Genomic DNA, 16,783 nt, shown 5'->3' on the forward strand with positions numbered 1-16,783 from the left:
CTCAGGGCACACTTAGAAAGGTGACTGCGATGAAACAGCTGATTATTTTTTTTATTCAGTTTGAAGCATTAAACACATTCTAGACAGCAGGCTACCAACTTCAATCTGTCAAAAATAAAATGCACACGTTTATATGGAGACGATTATTTTAACGACAGCACAGCTACACGGCCACACGACTACTCATGCCGATGTAGCCGAATTAGGCTAATTTCTATTTTTGTCAGCTACAAAACAGAAATAGTGTTGCTAATATAATAAACAAATGTAAATCAAATTAGTGCTTAAAAAAAATATATTTTTTTACTTAATTAAGAGAAGTTTCTGATAACCATATTGAAATAAATTAATAACAGGTACATAATTAATTATAACCATATATATATTTTTACTCAAAATAATTGTTTCAATCTTAATTTGGAATTTTGTACGATCATTTTTTATTAAAGTGGCACCACTGAATTATAAATCAGCTGTTTACTTTGTAGCTGTCGTCTTTAAAATAATTCAGTAGCTGCCACACGACTACAACTGTAACCAGCAGAATTTGTGTTCGTGTAGTCGTGTAGCCTGCTGTCTTGAATGTGTTTAATGCATGAATCAAGGTGCATTTAATAAGGTGCCATCGGCAGCACAGCAGATTATAGAAATAGCACGCACAAATGTCAAACTACATATATAAAAAATATCCGCCCGTACGCCCGTTTGTCAAACTATATATATAAAAAATAAGTTAATTCACATGTATTTATTTCAATTCGCCACTGCTGTCACCTTGTTAAATACGCCTTGGTTTGAATTGTCAATTCCAAGGCGTATTTAAAAAGGTGACAGCAGTGGCGAATTGAAATAAATACAGGCGAATTCACTTATTTTTTATATATAGAGTTTGACATACGGACGTACGGGCGAATATTTTTTATATATGTAGTTTGACATTTGTGCGTGCTATTTCTATAATCAGCTGTGCTGCCGATGGCACCTTATTAAATGCACCTTGGTCAATTCACTTGTGGTTGTTGTAGTGAAAAATACAACAAACCCAAAAGCAAAAACAACAACAGACAATTTGACAGTTCACCTACTTTTTAACAAAAACAAAGTACCTGTTGTTTTTGTATTGTTGTAGTGATGCAGTCACCTTTCTAAGTGTGCCCTGATAGAACTCTTGCAAGGTGCCATCGGCAGCACAGCTGATTATAGAAATAGCTCGCACAAATGTCAAACTACATATATAAAAAATATTCGCCCGTACGTCCGTATGTCAAACTCTATATATAAAAAAATAAGTGAATTCGCCTGTATTTATTTCAATTCGCCACTGCTGTCACCAAGGCGTATTTAACAAGGTGACAGCAGTGGCGAATTGAAATAAATACAGGCGAATTCATGCATTTTTTATATATAGAGTTTGACATACGGACGTACGGGCGAATATTTTTTATATATGTAGTTTGACATTTGTACGTGCTATTTCTATAATCAGCTGTGCTGCCGATGGCACCTTATTAAATGCACCTTGGCTGTCACCTTGTTAAATACGCCTTGAACTCTTGTATGAGGTTGAGCAAGGCGAATTGAAATAAATACAGGCGAATTCACTTATTTTTTATATATAGAGTTTGACATACGGGCGTACGGGTGAATATTTTTATATATGTAGTTTGACATTTATGTGTGCTATTTCTATAATCAGCTGTGCTGCCGATGGCACCTTATTAAATGCACCTTGGCTGTCACCTTGTTAAATACGCCTTGGTAGCGACAGTACTACAACAAATACAACATTTACAAAAACCACAAGCAATTTTGTTTTTGGTTTAAGGTCTGAGCTGTCAAAGTTGCCTGTTGTTGTTTTTGCTTTTGGGCTTGTTGTATTTTTCGCCACAACAACCACAAGTGAATTGACAGTTCAGACCAAAGTAAAAAAAAAATAGTCAGCTGTTCTACTGAGTCTACTTTATTAATTTACTTTGATTGTGCCCTTTATATTTTGAGTTATGACCCTTTTGCAAATAAGCGTCTAGGTCATATTCGTTATGGCAATACCAAGGCGAATTCATACAAGGTGGTGTCAGTTCTACAAAAACAACGATTGGTCTTAACAAATGTCAAAAAAACAAAAAGAAAAATTTAACAAACAAGTATTTAAACTTAATATAGTGTAGATAATTGAATAGTGCGAGCTTTACTTATTTATGTAAACAATAAATATTTTATTAATAAGCTTAGAATATGTAGATATTTAAATATAAAAACAAGCTTTGACAGTTATTAGAACCAAAAAGCGAAAAAAAAAAAATTATCAGCTGTTTCACTGACTCCACCAAGGCGTATTTAACAAGGTGACAGCAGTGGCGAATTGAAATAAATACAGGCGAATTCACTTATTTTTTATATATAGAGTTTGACATACGGACGTACGGGCGAATAGTTTTTATATATGTAGTTTGACATTTGTGCGTGCTATTTCTATAATCAGCTGTGCTGTCGATGGCACCTTATTAAATGCACCTTGGACTCCACCTTGTATAAATTCGCCTTGGGCAATACCTCGTTTACTTTACTGTGAATGTAAATTTAATGTTGACATTTTGTTTTGTCGAATTATTGTGATTGATTGCCAAAGATACAACTCAGGGCACACTTAGAAAGGTGACTGCGATGAAACAGCTGATTATTTTTTTTATTCAGTTTGAAGCATTAAACACATTCTAGACAGCAGGCTACCAACTTCAATCTGTCAAAAATAAAATGCACACGTTTATATGGAGACGATTATTTTAACGACAGCACAGCTACACGGCCACACGACTACTCATGCCGATGTAGCCGAATTAGGCTAATTTCTATTTTTGTCAGCTACAAAACAGAAATAGTGTTGCTAATATAATAAACAAATGTAAATCAAATTAGTGCTTAAAAAAAATATATTTTTTTACTTAATTAAGAGAAGTTTCTGATAACCATATTGAAATAAATTAATAACAGGTACATAATTAATTATAACCATATATATATTTTTACTCAAAATAATTGTTTCAATCTTAATTTGGAATTTTGTACGATCATTTTTTATTAAAGTGGCACCACTGAATTATAAATCAGCTGTTTACTTTGTAGCTGTCGTCTTTAAAATAATTCAGTAGCTGCCACACGACTACAACTGTAACCAGCAGAATTTGTGTTCGTGTAGTCGTGTAGCCTGCTGTCTTGAATGTGTTTAATGCATGAATCAAGGTGCATTTAATAAGGTGCCATCGGCAGCACAGCAGATTATAGAAATAGCACGCACAAATGTCAAACTACATATATAAAAAATATCCGCCCGTACGCCCGTTTGTCAAACTATATATATAAAAAATAAGTTAATTCACATGTATTTATTTCAATTCGCCACTGCTGTCACCTTGTTAAATACGCCTTGGTTTGAATTGTCAATTCCAAGGCGTATTTAAAAAGGTGACAGCAGTGGCGAATTGAAATAAATACAGGCGAATTCACTTATTTTTTATATATAGAGTTTGACATACGGACGTACGGGCGAATATTTTTTATATATGTAGTTTGACATTTGTGCGTGCTATTTCTATAATCAGCTGTGCTGCCGATGGCACCTTATTAAATGCACCTTGGTCAATTCACTTGTGGTTGTTGTAGTGAAAAATACAACAAACCCAAAAGCAAAAACAACAACAGACAATTTGACAGTTCACCTACTTTTTAACAAAAACAAAGTACCTGTTGTTTTTGTATTGTTGTAGTGATGCAGTCACCTTTCTAAGTGTGCCCTGATAGAACTCTTGCAAGGTGCCATCGGCAGCACAGCTGATTATAGAAATAGCTCGCACAAATGTCAAACTACATATATAAAAAATATTCGCCCGTACGTCCGTATGTCAAACTCTATATATAAAAAAATAAGTGAATTCGCCTGTATTTATTTCAATTCGCCACTGCTGTCACCAAGGCGTATTTAACAAGGTGACAGCAGTGGCGAATTGAAATAAATACAGGCGAATTCATGCATTTTTTATATATAGAGTTTGACATACGGACGTACGGGCGAATATTTTTTATATATGTAGTTTGACATTTGTACGTGCTATTTCTATAATCAGCTGTGCTGCCGATGGCACCTTATTAAATGCACCTTGGCTGTCACCTTGTTAAATACGCCTTGAACTCTTGTATGAGGTTGAGCAAGGCGAATTGAAATAAATACAGGCGAATTCACTTATTTTTTATATATAGAGTTTGACATACGGGCGTACGGGTGAATATTTTTATATATGTAGTTTGACATTTATGTGTGCTATTTCTATAATCAGCTGTGCTGCCGATGGCACCTTATTAAATGCACCTTGAGTTTGAGTAAAAAAAATATAAAATTTTCAAATAAAAAATAATCGCTTAAGAAAAGTCTGTCATAATTTTAACAACATTAATATCTTGTATAATTTGACCAAAAAACTATAAGTAAGATCTAATACAATTAATAGGTAGGTATAAATAAGGTGCAAAAATAAAAAGATAAACTTTACAAAAGTGTTGTCGGATGTAGAAAATATTTTATTGCACTTTGAAAAAAAAATATTAAGAAGTATCTGTTAAGTTAATAATGTCGCAATGTATATTTATGCATTCGTTTGAATTCATATTTTCAATAATTTTGTTTTAAAATGTTAACAATTCGCAGAATTAACTTGTTTTATTTTTTATTATCGCCAGCAATATATGTACAATATTTAATCTGGTATCACTGTCTCATTTTCTAATAATCTTTTATTACGCGTCGTGGTTGTGTGTTTGCTCGTGTTTCTGCAGTTGTTTTTAGAGAATAAAAAATTGCAAATACAAATAAAATCGGAATATAACTTTAAAAAATATATTTATAATCAGTCATTGATTAATAGTTTCTAAAATAGTATTCTTTGTAAATGGTTGTGAGAGCTGAGTAAAAGTTTCATGAAAAAAATCACGTATAATAATTTATTAAATCTTCCATTGATAATAATGAAATAAAACAACAAAGGAACGAACAATTTATTCAGTAAAATCAAAATTGTGTCAACGTGTTAATTATTTTCAATGTTTAATTAAACAATATAAAACTACATACAAATAAATTAAATAAAACGACACAAAATAATACAACCACCAAAAAATAAGGTAATAAATAACTACATTCATTGTGAACACGGGAGATAATGGCCAAAATGTAAAAAAATACTATACACAAAAAATTAACAAATTCGCATTTCCTTCCACCATGTTCTTTAAAAATCAATGCTAACAAAACAATAACAATATAATTGTGTGGCATTGTTTTAATGCCATTGTTTTGTTTATATGAAAGATTTACATACTTTTAAAGGTATTTTTCATAAATTTATTTTAAATTTTCTGTCGAATTGTTGGGACATTGTTGCGGGCGTTTACCAAAATATTTATGTATTGTAGGTATATTGATAATTTTGCGAATAAAAAATATATTTTTTTCCTCTCATACATAGAAAATATTCATATGTAGGTATCTGCAGTATTAATGGAAATTCGCTTTTTTATGTTCATTTATTATTGTTAAAAAAGAATTTAATTGTGTCACTTATGGGTTATTTTACTATGAAATACTAAATAATAAAAAGTTATTTGAAAGCAAAACAGCGAGCCAAACAAAAGTTGACGGTCAAGCAAAATCAATTTTTAAGATCATTGAGTTCTGAGTTCCTAAACATAATTAGTTTAAGATGACTTGGAAAATATTGGCACATATGTATGAGTTTATTGATATTGCTCCGGGAGTTATCAAGGCCAATGTGGAAATATTCTTTATAATCAGCGAAACCGGAAATATGCTCTATAAAGTGTTTTATGCGCTTAAAAATTATCTTAAGATTTAAAAAATACGCTTTAAAAAAGAAAATCTATATACATATGGGCAATTCCATATCATCGTACGTGACATTTGTACGCCTACAGAGTGGAATAGATTTTGCAAAAATAAGAGTATCTGAAAAATAATTTGGTCTTTATGTTCCATTCAGAGGGTACTATATTTTAAAATAATAAAAAGTTCTTTCGAAATATTGTTGTCCAAAATATTGAGCGAAATAAGGGTATATCGTACGTGACATAAACCGGAACTCATTTTGAGGTACATGTTGAAATATGCGCAAATATTCGAATCGTGAGAGGCGTTATGTTTTCTTTTAATTCCTTACACTAAACGAAATATTTTTCCTTTACAATCCGTCATATTTAAATAAAAACAATCTTTGGATGATTTTATAATAAATAAAATTTAATATCGTACGTGACATACCGTACGTGACATAATAAAACAATATATATTCTGTTCAAAATAATAGATACACCAAAATTTATTTTTTAAAAACGAAAAAAAATAATGGTATATTGTAAAATTATAAAAAAAATTCAGTCGATTTTTATTTATAGTTAAAAGGAGAGTAAAAAACAAAAACAAAATATTTCATAATTAATAATAAATATTATAAAGTAAATTAAATTTCTTAAATTTCGAAAAATTTGGTGCTCATAATAATAGATACATTTTTAAAAATTCTTATTAAACAAAAGCTAATAAATTTTATCTTAAAAAAATTAGTTTATTATTAAAGTAAAGCTAGTATCCAGTATATCCACCTTTGTTTTGTAAAACATTCTCCACTCTTCTGGGCATACTGGATATCAAGTTCTGACACTTCTCCAATGGAATCTCGTACCATATTTTTTGCGTTTTCCCCCATAAATCGTCTTTATTTTTGAAAACTTCCTTCGAAAGCCTTATCTTTAATTCACTCCACAAGTTTTCTATTGGGTTTAAATCAGGGGATTGGCTGGGCCAGCTTAAAACAGGTACGTTATTCTCCAAGAACCAGTTTTTAACTAATCTTGAACTATGTTTTGGGTCGTTGTCCTGCTGGAATGTCCATATTAATGGCATATTTTCCGATGCATATGGAAGCATTACGTTTTCCAATATGTCTCTATACCCACTAGCATTCATGGTATCTTCTATTCGGAATATCGGACCAACACCATTCCATGAAAAGCAACCCCAAACCATTATGTTTCCCCCGCCATGTTTTACCGTCTTTTTTGTAAATTTAACGTGGAATTCTTTTCCTTTTGGTCGGCGTACATTTCTTTGGCAGTCGTGTCCAAACAAATTTATTTTTGTTTCGTCGCTCCATAAAATATTTCTCCATTTTTTTTCGCCTTCACACCCGGACCATTGTAAGTGCTCTTTAGCAAATTCTAATCTTGTCTTGATATTTTTTTGGCGCATTAGTGGCACTTTTCTGGCAATTCTTCCCGGCAATTTAGCTTGTAAAAGACGACGACGAACTGTTTGTGGACTGATTTCGTTACATAGCTCCGCAGAAATAGCTTTCGATGATATGAAAGGGTCTTTTTTAACCATAAGGCCGATCCGCCTATCTGTTTCTGGACTGGTTTTCTTTGGTCTACCGCGAGTTTCTCTTTTTTGTTTTTTAGATAAAGCATTTTGGACAAAATGTAAAGATCTTCCTATGCTCTTTGCTATTTCCCGTAATGATTTTCCTTGATTTCTCATCGTTTGAACAATTTTTTTCTCATCTTCGGTACAATGATGATTTCGTCCCATTTTCTTCAAAAGAGTCCTATTTTTTATAAAATTGTTGCTAAAATTTAAATTATACTTACTGTTTCACGTAAATAGGAACAAAAAATTGCACAAAAAAAAAATTGTATATAAACAAATTACAAATTACTGATGTGTATCTATTTTTATGAGCAAATAATTTTTTGTAATTAAATAAAATCGTTTTTAAAAATCAACATGAAAGCAAATAGTTGCCAGATTTTTGACTGACATGACATTGCCAGATAGAAATTTTAATAATATGATGTATTCTTAACCCTAGGTCTCCACGTAGCAATATTTATTGCTGCAATTGTCAAATTTGATTGCGTCAATGAAATTTGCGAATGTAGACCGCAAATTGCCATATGTAGCAATCCATTGCGCAATGATTGCTCTGCTGATTGTCTGAGCAATTATTGCTAAGCAATAAGCTGTCAGCACAGAATATACTTTGTGCTGTCAGTTCAGTTGTCATTAATGTAAAATTTCTTCTTTCTATGATTCGATGCGATTAATTCATCCATATTTAATTTATTTAAGAACCAAAACAAACAAAAAAACATAGAAATTAGTGAAAAAAATCATTTAACGTAAAATAAACCACAGTTTTTCATAGAACTTCTCGCTTTGAAAATTTTGTATTTGTGACGAACATTTTCTCCACCTAAAGCAATCAGCAATCACTCTGCTGTTGCTCTGCCGACGTTACTGCTTGAGCTTAGCAATAAAAATTGCTACTTGGAGACCTAGGGTAACGCTTGCGAGGAAATTTTCAATGTTACCGCCATTTAAATTTTTTCCAATTAGGTGTATCTATTATTTTGAGCAGATGTGTATGTATACAAAAACTAAAAAAGTGAATAGAAAATATACATTCGGTTTCAAAAAACAATTTGGCAATAGCAAAAAAACAATCAGAGTCAAATTCATTTCATACTACAAGCTAATTGGGAGCCTTGTTTTCGCCGCAATTTATTTTTGTCCTTAAAATGTTGTAATATGATCTAAATACTTTCACATAGTAACATTTTATTATTTTCTTCTATTCAAATCATCTTGAAAAAAGCTTCAAGTGTTTTCTTTCTGTCGTGGCACAGTGGGTTCCCAAAGTGGCGATTAATTCATAGAAGCCGTAGTTTTAAAATATAATTTTTTTTATTGATGAGTTATTATAAGCACATTAAAACACAGCATTTTAGTTTTTTTTGGAAAAAACACCTTTGTTAACAATTTATGCTGTAACTTTAGAATGGAAAGCGATAAATTATTGAATAAAATTGGAAATTAATGCATACTTAATGTGCTATTAAAAAATTTAAATAATAAATGTATTACATGTATTTATATTAGTATAAATTTAATTTAAATTTAAATTTTTGTTTTTCACAAAATTTTATAAATGTAAAATTTTTTTTTTAAAAAAAAAAGTCACAAAAGAGATTATTATAAATTTTTGTAACGAATAATCATGAATCATAAAAGCACAGCTTTAAAAAAAAAGATTTCAAACTGTTAGTCGTTTTTTGTTTTTCGCTGTAAGTTTGAAATCAAAATAAATTTAAAGAATAAGTTAATATATAATATGTATTGCTATTAGTATAAATTTGTATCCAGTTTTTCTTTCATTAATTCAGTAAATGTAAAAATTAATCTGAAAAAATAAAAAAATTAAAAGTTTTGGGGGAATCTTTGGTTTCGCTTTAACTTCTTAATAAAAAATACCTATATTAAAATATTTGTATTATTCTGCATTCTTAAATTCTCCACAAATATCCCAATTATCATAAGCTCATTATAATCATTATCTATATCATCATCACTATCTTCATCGTTGTTATCATTTACTGGTCTTGTTGAAAATGAAAAAAGGGCCGGGCATCGTCTGGGCTTTTTTTTTCTTAAACATAAGCTGATATCCTATACTATTCTAAAATCTATAAAACTAATTTCAACTATTACTAACTTAATACTTGTGGCCCATTAAATGCGGAAATGATCCCAATTTTGAACCTTTTTTAAAAAAATTATTAAAAATATTAGGTACACATAATTTCTATAAAAAAAAAAATTTACTATATTCTTTAATAACTGATGTTGAAGGTTCCATTATAAAAGATTTAATTTTAATAGATTTAATACTAACAATAATCACTTGAATTGTAAAAATGTCCAATTTTTTCACTTTTTTTAAAAACAGCAATAATTTGCTAACTTTGACCCACTGAAAAGAAAGTAAACAACTTAGTTGATTTATTTTTACAGCAGGTGATGTAGAATTTTATATACTTTTACCATATACCAAAATTTATTATCAAAACTTTATTTCTAAATTTGAATTAATCGCCACTTTTATACCATTTGAACCCAACGTGCGTGGTAGCGATTCTCGTGGAATTTCCCATATGATATTATGAAACCAAAACATAATTTTAAATAAAAAAATACGATACAATTCTATTATGTCGAACGTGACCGTCGCAAAAAAGGGAAATAAATCTGTAACTTCTAAAAAGTTGGTCCGATTTGAATGAAATTTGACATGCGCATAGAGGAAGTGTTGTCGAGTTTAAGTTTTGATTTTGGACCTCATAGCCAAAGTAGGATACCTCGGCTATGTTATTTTTAAAACGATCCAATTTCTTCGTTTTGGTCCCAATTCAAAAAAATATACATATCGCTCATTTGCTGCAACAACGTCATAATTCAAAAAAAGTCGTTTCAAGAAAAACGGCTTTGAATGTTTTATGACATTTTACTATTTCTTAAATAAATTTCCTACAAATCATGCAATTTTAGAAATAAATGCTGATTTTAATAGTAGATATCTTCCTAATCTGTATTTAAACAACACTCTCATAAAAAAATAATTGACTTTTTTTATAACTGATAAAACTATATGAAAGACTAAAGAACGGCGCATATCCCGATATCCCGACCCGGGGTTTCGGGATTTTCGGGAAATCTAAAATCCCGAAAAATTATAAGAAAGAAACGTAAATAATTATGTCTTTACAATTGAAAGTAAATTTTTTTATTTAGCAATTCATTTTTATTAGACACTAAAAAGCATACTATTACATCTATGGTTTCGTCTGCCATTCTGGAACGAATTTTGCTGCCGAAAAACATCTTTCACATTAAATCTTTGACATTGGCAAAACAAATCTGCCAGTATTTTCCTCTTGTTCCTTCAGAAATAAAGTGATCTATTTCTTTAGCAAGTTGCAAATCTACATTATAACTTGGTTTCGTTATTATTTGGGTTTTTTACATTTATTAATAATATGTTTTAGCCTTTGAGCAATCGAAATATTTTCATTTTGTTCGAGCTCCTCATCTGAGATAAAATCAATTTCGTTTGCAGAGGATTTAAATTGAGTTTTGTTAGATAACTTACAAAAAAAGGTGAAGAATTGATTTTCCAGAGCCCCACTCAAGGAAAACCAAAAATACCGCTTTCCTTTATTAACACAAAAATGACAATTTCCCCTATTTATTTATGAAAAACGGGACTTGGAAAATCCCGAAAAATTAAAATTAAAAAATCCCGGGCTTCGGGGTTGAAAAAATCCCGAAAACCCCGGGATTTTCGGGAACGGGATTCCCCGTTTGGCATCTCTAGTTATGACGTTGTTACAGCAAATGAGCGATATATGGAATCCATAGAATATATAATTCGCATGGGACAAATATGTATGTAATTCAAACGCCAATTTCAGCGAAACCTGAGGCAAAATTTCCTCATTTTAGAATATTAGTTATACTTTTTTTATTTATGAAGTTTCTGTTTTTCGAAATAATATATAAACAAGCAGAGTATAAATGTTTTTAAATTAACTGATACATGTATGTAGTATGAATAAAGTATTGTGTAGAAGTAAATACAATAAAAAAATAGTATCAGGATTATTAAACGCTGATTTTACTTCTTCACCATTGCAACAAAAGTATACCTTCTTTCCTTTTTTGTCTAAATTATATTGTTACGTTTTAACCTTTTCAAAACGTTTGGTTTATTTCCTTTAAATAAACCGGATACTTTTGATTGCAAATAAAAGCCGTTTAGTAGTTTGAAAATGGTAACAACTCTTTATTTATTCAAATGTACAACAACAACAGAATTAAATAGTCACTCAGTGTTTTTTATACACGTTTATAAATTCGCAGAAATAAAGACACACTTTATAATGTAGACGAATTCAATTGAAAAACACAACACACTTCAAGGCACTCAGTTGATGTTTATTCGAAAAGCGTCTCTGATAAACTCACTAACGTCTGCAACCTCTGCCACTATTTATAACACTGCCATCTGCACTCTAGATTGCTTTTTAACTGTCAAAGTTCGAATATTCTAGATCATACGCCATCTTTGGTGTATTTTCTACAATGTTCTTTAACTGAACATTCGAATTCAAACAGCGTTGCCAACTTACGATCAATGGTCAACTGAAAGCTTTTATTTAATAATGCCCACAGATAGGTTACAGTTTGCTATTACAGCACTGTTATTTGAAAGCATTATGCTACTTTTAAATCAGCCCTTAAAATTCAAGTACAATTTCGTAACAATATGTATGTACCTATAACAAGCAATGCTTTTCAAAGTCTCACTTTAAAAATTTGTATTAAAACAAAAAGTGGATTATAAATACATATTCAAATGAGAAAAGTTGACCTTGAGTGACTTTAAAAAAGTAAGTATATATATTTTAAAATAAAATTTTTTTGTTGGAAAAATGGAAAAGTTGTTAATGTAATTTTTGTTACAACAATCTCAGCATTTCTCAACATCAGAAGAATTTTTAAAAGCTAAAATTAAATTAACTTTACAACATTGTTAACCAAACTCTCACAACAATACATTTGCTTCGTATTCTACTGTTACGATATGTGTACACTAAACCAAATTTTCTTATAAAAATATGCTTCACTGCCAACTAGGGTATTCAATTAATCGGGTTTCTGGTTTAATCGGTTAATCGAGCAAATAATTAATCGAGGTTTAGATTTAATCGGTTAATTTAAAATTATTCGATTAACCGAATAATTTATATTTTCATTTCAAATTGAAAATACAACAACAAATTTTTTATACAAAAACATAAAAAATGGCAAATAAGGCATTTGAGATCATTTTTGTAAACATATCGCCTATTTGCTGCAACAACATCATTATTCAAAATCCGTGTTTATTGAACTGAGTAATACAAAATATGCGCTGTTCTATAATCTTTCATATAGTTTTATCAGGTTAGAAAGATATTAAAATCTCCTATTTAAATTTCTGAAATCGCATGACTTGTTTAAGAAATAGTAAAATGTCATAAAATATTCAAAGATATTTTTCTCGAAACGACTTTTTTTGAATTATGACGTTGTTGCAGCAAATGAGCGATGTGTGAGTTTATTATAGTTTTAGTGAGATCTTCTGAAATAATCTTTTATAAAAAGAATATAATTTAAACGATTTTTTCTTTAGATTTAATAAAACTTTTCTTGGAATAAACTGTCTCGATTGTATATTTTGGAGAAATCAAGAATATTCCTTTTTGGATTGTTTTAGATATTGATTAATTTAATAGTTTCGTTCAGTAATGATAAAAGACTCATTTCAAAAAAAAAGTTTACATGTAAATTAAATTTGTCAGTTGTTATACATACTCACTAAACATGTTTATTGGATGTTCAAAAAATATCTAATTTTAATTTGAAATTTGTATTTGAATTGAAATGGAAAAATAAATACAAAATAAAATTTAAAGTGCAAAAAAAGGAATTTCAATTAAACGGTTAATCGACACAAATTAATCGGTTTATTTGTTATTTGAAAATCGGCAATTTCAAATTATTCGAACAGTTAACCGTCCAAAATTAATCGGTTAACCGATTAACGGTTAATCGATTGAATACCCTACTGCCAACACTTGTAAAATAATTCATGTTCGTTTTTTAATTTCGGTTTCACATGTATAAGAAACTCACACATAGACGATGCCCGCGGGCGTACTGCCGGAGACCAATGCTTTAGAACCATTTAATTAGAGTTTCCATTTCGGTTTTAGCCGAAGCCGACAATTATTCTTCGGTTATTACTTTTAATCTACATATTTTCAGTAGACAAATTCAAGGTTTAGAAATTAGAAACAAACTTTTTCATCCAATATCCCTAAAAACAGATCGATAAAAATATCTTAAAATTTCTTTAAATTTTTTAAATTTTATTACTATAATTGTTTCAGATGATGTAGCAGGCTACCTTTCGCAGGCTATGCAAGGAAATAAAGAATGACACAAACTCATTTAAAAATATTGATCTACAAGTATTTCTTGATAATTAAACCAAATTACTCTTTATTTAATTAATTTAAAAAAATAATGTATAATTTTTGTAACAAAGACTTAGTTGTTTTCAAATATCTGATAAAAGTATGGAGTACTAGCTGGCTCGGTGCGCTTCGCCACCCCAATTGGAAGAAAGAAATAGTACTATTAAGTTTCCCTTAGTGAATTAATACTAATTCAGGATAACATTTCTCTAGTTTCTTGTTTATTGATTCATTGTAGTGTGAATTCTAGCTCATTCGCAACGTATTATTAGAATAAAAAAAGTACCATAAAGACCCACATTTTGTATTCCTAATCAGCATCATGATTCTGGGTCCATTATTATAGAAAATGCTAAAGAAAGATACCACTAAAGTCTCCTTTTGTTAATTCTAACTCATTCAGAGTCATATGTACCATTTTGAAGAACGAAAAATTACTCCTTAGTTTGGTTTAGTTCTCATTTTTTGTTATCATAATACCATTGAGTCCCCTATTCTTGATCATTTCTTTACTGAACAAGTAAGAGTGCTATATTCGGCTATGCCGAATCTTATATACCCTTCACCTTTGTTGTGGATGCATTATTATTTTTTATAATTAGTATATGGGGCATTTCACGTCAAGTGAACCAACTTTTGAAATCGATGTAACATTGGCACCAATGTTAGTTCTATTGGATAGTAATTCGGACACCATTTTTCAACAAGATCGGTAATGAACTCTCTGAGTTATAGGAGGTCAAAATTTGACATTTTGGCCAAACAGGTGTTTTTTTTTATCCATATAACTTATTACCTATTGTTCTTAGCAAAATGTGTCCCAAATAGTTTAGATAGCTATTTATGCAATCTTTCGAAAAAAAAAATTAAAAAAATTTAATAAAATATTTTTGATTTTTTTTTTTTAAATCAAAAATATTTTTGACTTTTTTTTCAAAATGGGCCCTTTTTATTTTTTTTAAGAAAGCTTAGGTCTTTTCCTAAGCGACCTATATGGTCGCTTAGTGGGATGCGAGTGGGATATCTATCAAAAAAAATATTTTGTAACTTAAGATTTAAAATTTTTGAATTTTTTTGCAAAATCAAAAACTTTGTTGACTTTTTTTAAAAAAATGGACCCATTTTTTAATTTTTTTTTTGCTCAGAAGAAAGCTTATGTGTTTTCCTTTAACACCCTTTTTGTCGCTTAGTGGGATGCGAGTGGGATATCTATCAAAATAAATGTTTTGTAACTCAAGACAAAGGTTTTTAAATTTGCACTATTTTAATTTTTTGGCCATTTTGGAGGAAGTCATTTTTCTCTGGAACCATTCACACGATTTTTAGCACGATTGTCTCATTATGTTCCAAAAACTGTCTTCTTTCATAATATATATGGCTTGTACCGAGCCACTTCCCATGTATCCCGTTATAAATCAGCAACGATTTTTTTTGGTCATTTTGGAGGCACCTATTTTTCTCTGGAACCATTCACACGATTTTTAGCACGATTGGTTCATTTTGTTCCAAAAACTGTCTACTTTCATAATATATATGGCTTGTACCGAGCCACTTCACATGTGTCCCGTAATAAATCAGCAACGATTTCTTTTGGCCATTTTGGAGGAAGTCATTTTTCTATGGAACCACTCACACGATTTTTAGCACGATTGTCTCATTATGTTCCAAAAACTGTCTACTTTCATAATATATATGGCTTGTACCGAGCCACTTCCCATATTTCCCGTGGTAGATCAGCAACGATTTTTTTTGCCATTTTTGATTAACCTTCTTATACCTAAATTCCAACTAGTAATTTTTGTTAAAATTAAATTATAGTTTTCTAGTATTTCTTAGGTTTTATGTTTTTTGCTTTTATTTCCATTTGCATTAATATTACTATATAATTGGGTATTTTTACTTCCCGATTTTCTTAATTCCCATAAATTGGGTATTTCGACTTCCCGGTTTTTTAAATTCCCAAAATCGACGCTATCTCGTCTATTGTTTTCAAGTTGCGTGCTGCCTACGTCACCGCTTTCAATTTTTATAAATTTTGACAAACAGTATATGTAAAAGACTATCAAGAAAAACTTGATCGTGTGGCTGCAGTGTTAGTGATCTCTAATAATGCGATAAATCTATCTTGTAAATGAATACACAGAGAAAACAGATTCGTGATAGCAACCGAATTTGTTGCCAATCGAATGCTACTATCTTAGTGACCGAATTTTACAGTTGTGGCTACCATATTTTGGAAGGGATAACTAAAGTTACCCCTTCAACTGAAATTCTGCCTCAACTGAAATTCTTCTTTATCAACTGACTTTTTGTTGTTAGAACTGAAAAATTCTATGTGTGCAACCGAATCATTCGATTGGAAACAAATTCGGTTGCTATCACGAATCTGTTTTCTCTGTGTACTTTTTGATCCAACCTACCAAAAATCAATTTAAACTACCTTCCTACCAAACGAAAAAAATCCTACCAAATTTGGTAGGAAAAGCCCAAAACAGCAACGCTGCTATTGACACACTCAAAGCTGATGCAGAAATAAACAAACATTAAAGAGAGTAAAAAGCAAATGAGAAAAAATAAGTTCTAACTTTTTTTTCTTCATGATTATGACAGTTAAAACTGTATATATTTGTTTTGTTTTTATTTTTAATCAGTATGTCCAGTTATTTGAGTTAGACGCAAACGGCTTAAAAATGTCGCTTCCCTGTCGGAATTTGAGTTAACTTAAAACAGCGTTGCCACTCATAAAATATTTTTCCTACCAAATTTCTAATTAAAAACTACCAAAGCCTACCAAAACCTACCA

The 16,783-nt window shown here is 30.3% G+C and overlaps 1 protein-coding gene across 1 annotated transcript in view; it reads left to right on the plus strand.

The window, feature by feature from the left end:
* Window positions 1–4,762: 4,762 nt before the first annotated feature.
* Window positions 4,763–16,783, plus strand: part of Fur1 (Furin 1) — a 156,612-nt gene continuing 144,591 nt past the window's right edge. Inside the window, exon 1 of the mRNA XM_065498593.1 lies at window positions 4,763–5,172. The gene's annotated coding sequence lies outside the window, so the exon portion shown is untranslated. The remainder of the gene's footprint in view (window positions 5,173–16,783) is intronic.

Source organism: Calliphora vicina, chromosome 1 (assembly GCF_958450345.1).
Source record: "Calliphora vicina chromosome 1, idCalVici1.1, whole genome shotgun sequence".
In the NCBI taxonomy this organism is placed as follows: Eukaryota; Metazoa; Arthropoda; class Insecta; order Diptera; family Calliphoridae; genus Calliphora; species Calliphora vicina.